The sequence below is a fragment of the Corylus avellana genome, chromosome ca5, assembly GCF_901000735.1.
Source record: "Corylus avellana chromosome ca5, CavTom2PMs-1.0".
NCBI classification, from domain to species: Eukaryota; Viridiplantae; Streptophyta; class Magnoliopsida; order Fagales; family Betulaceae; genus Corylus; species Corylus avellana.
In genome coordinates, this window is record NC_081545.1 from 30,912,762 (window position 1) to 30,920,763 (window position 8,002).

An 8,002-nucleotide genomic window follows, 5' to 3' on the forward strand; every position below is an offset into this window, starting at 1 on the left:
GACACTTACATTGAATCTATAATATCTTCCTTCCTAGGAATACTTTTATCTTATTTTCAAATTAAATAATTTAAAATTTTTTATTGATTTAGTGTTTATTATTTTAATATTTATTATATTTTAGAAAATGTTAATCCAAAGTCATAAAATTTAGTGGAGTCGACAAGACAAACAAAAAGAAAAAGGGAAGTATTACCATGTTGTCCCTTGGCCCCTTGAGAAAGTAAAAGAAGACAAAAACGACAGATTTTCCACACAATGTCCATTTGGTAGCCCAGCTGCCCAGGCCTATATATATATATATATATATTTTTTTTTTTTTCTAAGATTTAGTTATTTTTGTTTTCTTTGAGGCCTTGATTAATGTGATAGTAATAAATGCAGCTTCGTCTCTCTTTCTCAACCAAAAGGTCCAAAAATATCTTGACACAAGATGAGGACCATGGAGGTTTGAGCTGGAATATGCCATCTGGCCACCTCATGGGCTGCTATATTGTTTATTTCTTCTTGCCTTCGTGCATATGTGAGACTTTGACCATATTAGTGACATATATCTTGACAACACGTCTCCTTGTTGATTACCATGTCCACAGCCATCCAAAGAGCAACTAAACCAGACTACATGGAGATTGGAGAGAGAAGCTACTAGGAAAGAAGGGTGTTTTCCGCTAATAATAGACCTAACGTGCCACGTAATGAATATACAAGTTTTGGTGCTTTGTAATCACTTATATGGCTTTATGCTTTTGAGATTATGATTCCTTTCAATTTCAAAGAAATTGTATATTTTCAAATTATGGAATTTAAGTCGTGCCTCTCTCTGACCCTCTTTCCCATCCTTTTCTCCCATACTCTAGTTTTATATTTTCATAACAATTTGAAAGGAGGAGCTATTGAACAGGGGATTGTATATTGTTAGTGTCTGCATTTTTTTTAACGAAAATCAGTAGTAATGAAATATCATGAGCATAAAATTCTTATATCACAAAATATAAAACTCTAAAAATCATAGCCAAATACTATAAAAGATAATGATAATCCACCGTGATATAAACAGCAAATATTCAAATTCAAACATATTGTATCTATTATAATAAGCTCTCTTTTTATCATATTAGATAGACTTCTCAAGATAGAGTTTCAATTGTAATTTAAATTATCTCTGTAGATCAGTCAGAATTCAAATATGTAATTTTGTTCTATATATACATACTCAATTGAGCAAGGCAAAACAACCATTTATATTCTTAACATGGTATCAGAGCCGATTGTGACTAACGTCTCTCAAATGGCTTCCGCTCCATCCTCTTCATCCGACTCAACACCCATCACTTCATCCACTTCATCCGACTCAACACCCATCTCTTCATCCTCTTCATCCAACTCAACACCTACCCTCCATAACCTTTAAAATTGCTTCCACCACAAGCTCAAAAACGATAATTATCGTCTTTAGAAAGCCCAAGTTGTCCCTCAATTGAAGGGCGTTGACGTCTACGGATTTGTCAAGGGCTCTAAACCTGCTCTACCAAAGCAAATATCCACGACTTCTACAACTGGCGTCGTCATTGTTGCTAGCAATCCAAACTACAACTGTTGGAATTTACAAGATAATCTAATCCTTTGAGCTCTTATTTCCTCCATAGAGGTGTCTCTTATCACTCATGTAATTAATTGTCAGACCTCCCGAGAAGTCTGGACCACACTTGAGTGTATGTTTGCTTCACAGTCGCAAGCCAGAGCCATGTGATCTCATTTTCAACTAGCTACCTTAAATAAAGGCAGCTCTTCCGTTGTGGACTATTTCCACATATTCACAAATCTTGTGGACACCCTAGCAGCTGTTGATGAGCCCTTAAGTGATTTTGAAAAGCAATCCTTCCTCCTCAGAGGTCTCAGCAGTGAGTATGACTCTTTTGTCACTTTGGTATACACTCAAGCAGATCCTCTCTCCATTGAGGAGCTCTATAGGCATCTTCTTGCTCATGAACAACGTCTGGAACACAATCAACCTACAGTTGATCTCTTCACCCCTAATGTCAATTTTGCAGCTAAACGTGGCTCATTTTGTTGTGGTCGTGGTGGTAGATCTTTATATTTTCAGAATTCTGACAGAGGTTATTCCTCCAATTCATTCCATCACAGAAACTGCCGAGGTAGGGGGCGTGGTAAAGGCCCCTCATCATATTCTCAGTCTCACCCTCTAGTGTGCCAACTCTGCCGTAAGCCTGGTCATGACGCCATTGACTGTTATCATCGCTTTGATCAAGCTTTTCACCAGGACTCAACAGCAAATTATTAGGCTCTTTTTTCAGCTTCTTCAGCAAATTCTGACTCGACATGGTACCCGGATTCTGGAGCAACTCACCATTTTACTTCAGATCTAGCAAATTTAAACCTCAATGCTAAGACATATCCTGGATCTGAGCAAATTCGCATGGAAAACAGTAATGGTGTGTCCATTGAACACATTGGGGACACACATCTCTCCACACCCACAACGTCTTTTCTCTTACGCAATGTTTTACATATTCCTCTAATCACCAAAAATCTTCTTTTTCGTCCACAAATTCACATTTGATACTAATACATATATTGAGTTCCATCCTTGGTTTTTTTTGGTGAAGGAACAAGGATCCGAGAAAATTCTTCTTCAAGGCCTGAATGATAATGATCTCTATAAATTACCTCCATCCGTGCAACTCCACTCCTTAGGTCAGTCGAGTCCACCTTCCTCCCATTCCGTCAAGTCCAAGTCGTCTTCTTCAAACAGCAGGTTCGGTCGTGTTCCTCCCTTGTCCTCCAGCTCCGTCTCGGCGTTGGTGGGAGAACGCACTTTGTTAGTGAACTGGCACTCACGCCTAGGCCATCCAACTTTACGTTTATGCTCTAAAGTCCTAGCAAAATTTAATTTACCTCTTTTCAAGAGTCCTGACTCTTTGTCTTGTTCTGCTTGTCTTATGTCCAAAAGCAAGCAATTATCTTTTCATTTATCCTCAACACGTGTAACTCAACCCCTAGAATTGATTTACACTGATGTATGAGGTCCTTCTCCTATTTCTTCTTCTGCTGGAAATAAATATTATGTTTCGTTTTTAGATGCTTTTAGTCGTTATACTTAGCTTTTTCACCATGAGTAACAAGAGTGATGTTTGCGCAATATTTATTCAGTTTCAAAAAAATGTCGAACGTTATTTTAATTCCAAAATAAAATAATTCAATCTGATTGGGGGGGCGAATACCGCTCACTCTCCAAAATCCTATCAAATCAAGGCATCTCTCATCATCTCTCACGTCCTCATACGCATAAACAAAATGGTGCTATAGAACGTAAACATCGTCATATTGTTGAAACTAGATTAGCTTTACTTTCTTATACCTCCGTCCCCCTCACATATTGGGATGATGCTTTTCAAACAGCTTGTTATCTCGTCAATCGGATGCCTATGCCTCTTTTAAAAAATTCATCACCTTATGATGCATTTTCCATTGTCAACCAAATTATTCTCTCTCACGTGTTTTTGGGTGTGTCTATTGGCCAAATTTATGACCTTATAACTCTCACAAGTTGCAAACTCATTCCCTTCCATGTGTCTTCTTAGGCTACAGCCTTCGTCACAAAGGATATCGTTGCCTTCAAATTAATTCAGGTCATTTATATATCTCTCGAGATGTTATTTTTGAGGAAAACAAATTTCCTTTTCAAACAGTTTATAGCATCTCATCTCAAAATCCTTCCAGCTCATTAGTCTCATCACCTCCTACATATCCTACACAATCTTTAACCCATTCCTCTCCTACTCTCATGCAATCTCTAGACCCACTAGATAATACACCTTCTTCTCTCCAAAATCAAGAAACCCACGTGATCCTTCCTACACCCTTAGATAAAGACAACACCCAACAACCCCCAACAACTCTCTTGGATAATGACAACATTCAACCCTCAAATCACGTGCAAACCCCTCTATCTCACTCAACCGAAATTCATGTGTAGCCACATACTCAAAATCACTACAACTCTCTCTTCCCAATGTGTCTTCTTCAACTACTGAACCTAGTGCACCTTCATCTCCTATTGCCCATAATACCCATCCCATGGTTACTAGAGCCAAAAACAAAATAACCAAGCCCAAGGTGTTCACAAATGGCACTTCTAGATATCCTATTTCTCATGCTTTGCTTGCTACACGTGCTATAAAAACCGTGGAACCGACTTGTTATTCTCAGGCCGTTCATGATCCAAACTGAAGACATGCCATGAATTCCGAGTTTGATGCATTGCTCAAGAATAATACATGGCGTCTAGTTCCTTCCTCTCAATCAAAAAATTTAGTTGGGTGCAAATGGGTATTTCGTATCAAACGGAAGGCAAATGGTTCCATTGAACGTTACAAGGCACGTTTGGTGGCTAAGGGGTTTCATCAACAAGCTGGTGTTGACTACTCTGAGACATATAGTCCAGTAGTAAAACCTACAACAGTACGTCTCATTCTTTCAATTGCATCCAGTGGTAAAACCCACAACGGTACATCTCGTTCTTTCGATTGCATTCTCTTATGGCTAGTCTATTAGACAAATAGACATCCAGAATGCATTCTTGCATGGTTTATTGTCTGAAGAAGTGTACATGGCTCAACCTCTGGGTTTTTTGCATCCACAATTTCTCTATTATGTGTGTCTTCTCCAGAAAGCACTGTATGGGTTAAAACAAGCTCCACGAGCTTGGTTCTCAAGATTGAGTACCACATTGATCGCCCTTGGATTTACAACCTCAAAGTCTGATTTGTCTTTATTTATTTGCAAATCCACTCATTTCATCATGTATGTTTTGATATATGTTGCCGATATTATTATTACATGTTCTAAACCTGAAGCTATTGATGCATTACTTAACCGTATGGATTTTGACTTTGATGTAAAGGATTTGGGTAATCTAAATTTTTTCTTGGGTATAAAAGTCTCAAAATTCTTAGATGGTATCACTTTGTCTCAACGGCGGTATATTCTTGACATTCTCAAGCGAACCAAAATGCTTGATGCTAAACTTGTATGCACTCCAATGGCTACATCTAAGCACTTATCAGCTTTTGAAGGAGAAGTGTTTGATGATCCTACACTCTATCGTAGTACAATAGGTGCACTTCAATATCTCTCCATCACAAGACCGGACATTACATTCACTGTCAATCGACTTTCTCAATTTATGCATAATCTGTTGCTACCACATTGGCAAACTGCCAAGCGTCTCTTGAGGTGTCTTAAACAAACACTAGAGTTTCGTTTAATAATTTAGCACTCATCCTCTCATGTTTTGCAAGCTTATTCTGATGCGGATTGGGCTAGGTCCCGTGATGATCGTCGCTCAACTGGGGGTTATTGTGTTTTCTTGAGAACAAATCTCTCCGTTTGATAAACGACTTTGCCTGATTTTGGCTCTACACTATTCATTTCACTTTTTCATTTTTTTAATATTCTCTTACTTTTTACATCACATCAATCATTTTTTATTATTATTCAAATAAAAAAATCATTACAAAACAATTTTTTTTTCATTTTTCCATACCAAATATTCTTACTTTTTCACTTAAAAAAAAAAAAAAATTCTTACTTTTTTTTACATCAATCACTTTTTGCTACAGTATCGAATCAAAACCAAAACAAAATCGTTTATCAAATGGACCCCTTATTTCATGGAGCTGCAAGAAACAAGCTACTGTTGCCAGATCTAGCACTGAAGCCGAGTACAAAGCCTTGGCCAACACTGCTGCCGAACTCTCATGGTTACAATCCTTACTATCCAAACTTGGTCTCCCAATTTCAGCACCTCCTATGCTATGGTGTGACAACATAGGTGTGACCTATCTTTCCAGCAATCCTGTTTTTCATGCCCGGACGAAACATGTGGCAATAGATTCACTTTGTCCGTGAAATGGTCGCCTCCAAAGCACTTAATATTCAATTTATCTCCACCAAAGATCAAGTCGCCGATATCTTCACCAAGCCATTATCTTCTCCAAGATTTTCTACTCTACGTAACAAGCTTTGGGTTGTTTCACCCCCACTCAGCTTGAGGTGGCGTGTAAAGGATAATGATAATCCACCGTGATATAAACAACAAATATTCAAATTCCAACATATTGTATCTATTATAGATAAGCTCTCTTCTTATCATATTAGATAGACTTCTCAGGATAGAGTTTCAATTGTAATTTAAATTATCTCTGTAGATCAGTCAGAATTCAAATATGTAATTTTGTTCTATATATACATAACTCAATTGAGCAAGGCAAAACAACCATTTATATTCTTAACAAATACTATAAGGTTACAAAGTAATAAAAATGACTCCAAACTTCCACTAATCCAAATACAATTACATTTAAAGAACATACATGTTTCGTGCAGACTAAATCTAGGACATAGGTAGCAAAAAAATAAAAAATAAAATTGAAACAACAAAAAAGCTAAAAATCCGGTCGTGAGAGATAAACCTCGACACCGATCTACTTTCCCTCGACCAAAGGCGAGGAGATCTACTCATCCTCAACTCAAATAGAAGAAATTCATAATGAAATAATAAAATAGACATATTTTTACGTGATTCGGTCTATGACTTACGTCCACAGATAAAGACCTAAGGGCTACATTATGCTTTTATTCAATTGTTAGTGACTGCATTAGTTTTTTTTTTTTTTTTTTTTTGACATGTCCTTATAAGAGGAGGGATGAAGATTCGAATTAGTGATCTCCACTTAATTAGGCGTGGGCCGATTAAGTTACCTCTTGAGGACTCTGCATTAGTTATTAGTTCATAACAAATTGATTATAGAAGCCATATATATACAATGAGGCTACACAATTCTTCAACGAGTAATGCTACAAGTCTCTTTTGTGTCATTCTAAGAATGACATGGCTCTTAAAATTACTACTGGACTTGTGATTGATCAATATTATATTTTTATTAAGTGGTAATTTTAAAAGATATCTCATTTTTTGAGTGACACAATAAAAATTTATAAAACTACTCATCTTCAACGCACCAAAAACAAACTTCATGATCAATAAATTAAATGAGCATAACCCAAGAAATATATAAAAAAAATAAACTAGTGGACAAAGCTCCCTAATAATAGTACAATATAGTGGGTGATTAATTGTCTCCCCACTCAGTTTTGCACAAACAACATCAATCTATAGTAATTTTTTTTTTTTTTTTTTTTTTTTTTTTAAAAAAAACCTTCAGAAACCTTTGCTCTTCAAATGGCTCCCCGTGTAAGATCCTCACATCAAAAAATCAATTTTTTAGACATTGTTCACAGCCATCCTATCCCTTCCCTTTATCTGATTCAGGCCGCAATATATAATAGCCCGTTTGAAATCATATTGAGAAATATAAATTTTAAAGTTAAAAATAATTTTTTAAAAGAAAAAAAATGATTTTTAATTAAATTTTACTTAAAAGTGCTTTTTTATTATTTTTAAAATAAAAAAAATTAAATAAATATTTTTAGAATTTTGTATCAAACAAACTAATTTTTTGTTTGACAATTTTTTTTAGTATTAAAAGTATTTTTTAAATTCTCGAAGTCAAAAAATTAACTACGAGGATGATTCTTTCCCTTGTAATTTTTTCCCCTTTATTAATTAGAAAAAAAAAAAATTATCTTTCCCCGACTTTGAATAGATTTTTTAATTTTTTAAAGGAAGATTCTTAGAGCTTTAGAACAACTCTCGGCCGCCGGAATCAAAACTCTGACTAGCATAGGCTGCTCAAGATAAATTATAAATTAACTGGGTTGAAGGCTCCCCCCAAAAAAAAAAAAAAAATCTAAATAAGGCAATTTTAAGTTTAATATATATAATAACATAATAATTAATATTAAAAAACTTTATTTAAAAATCAATATTCTCACTTTATAAGAGATGGATGTCCTAAAATCAAAATAATTATAAAATGTAAAGTTTAAAACAATAAAATCTAACACTTGTGAACAATAA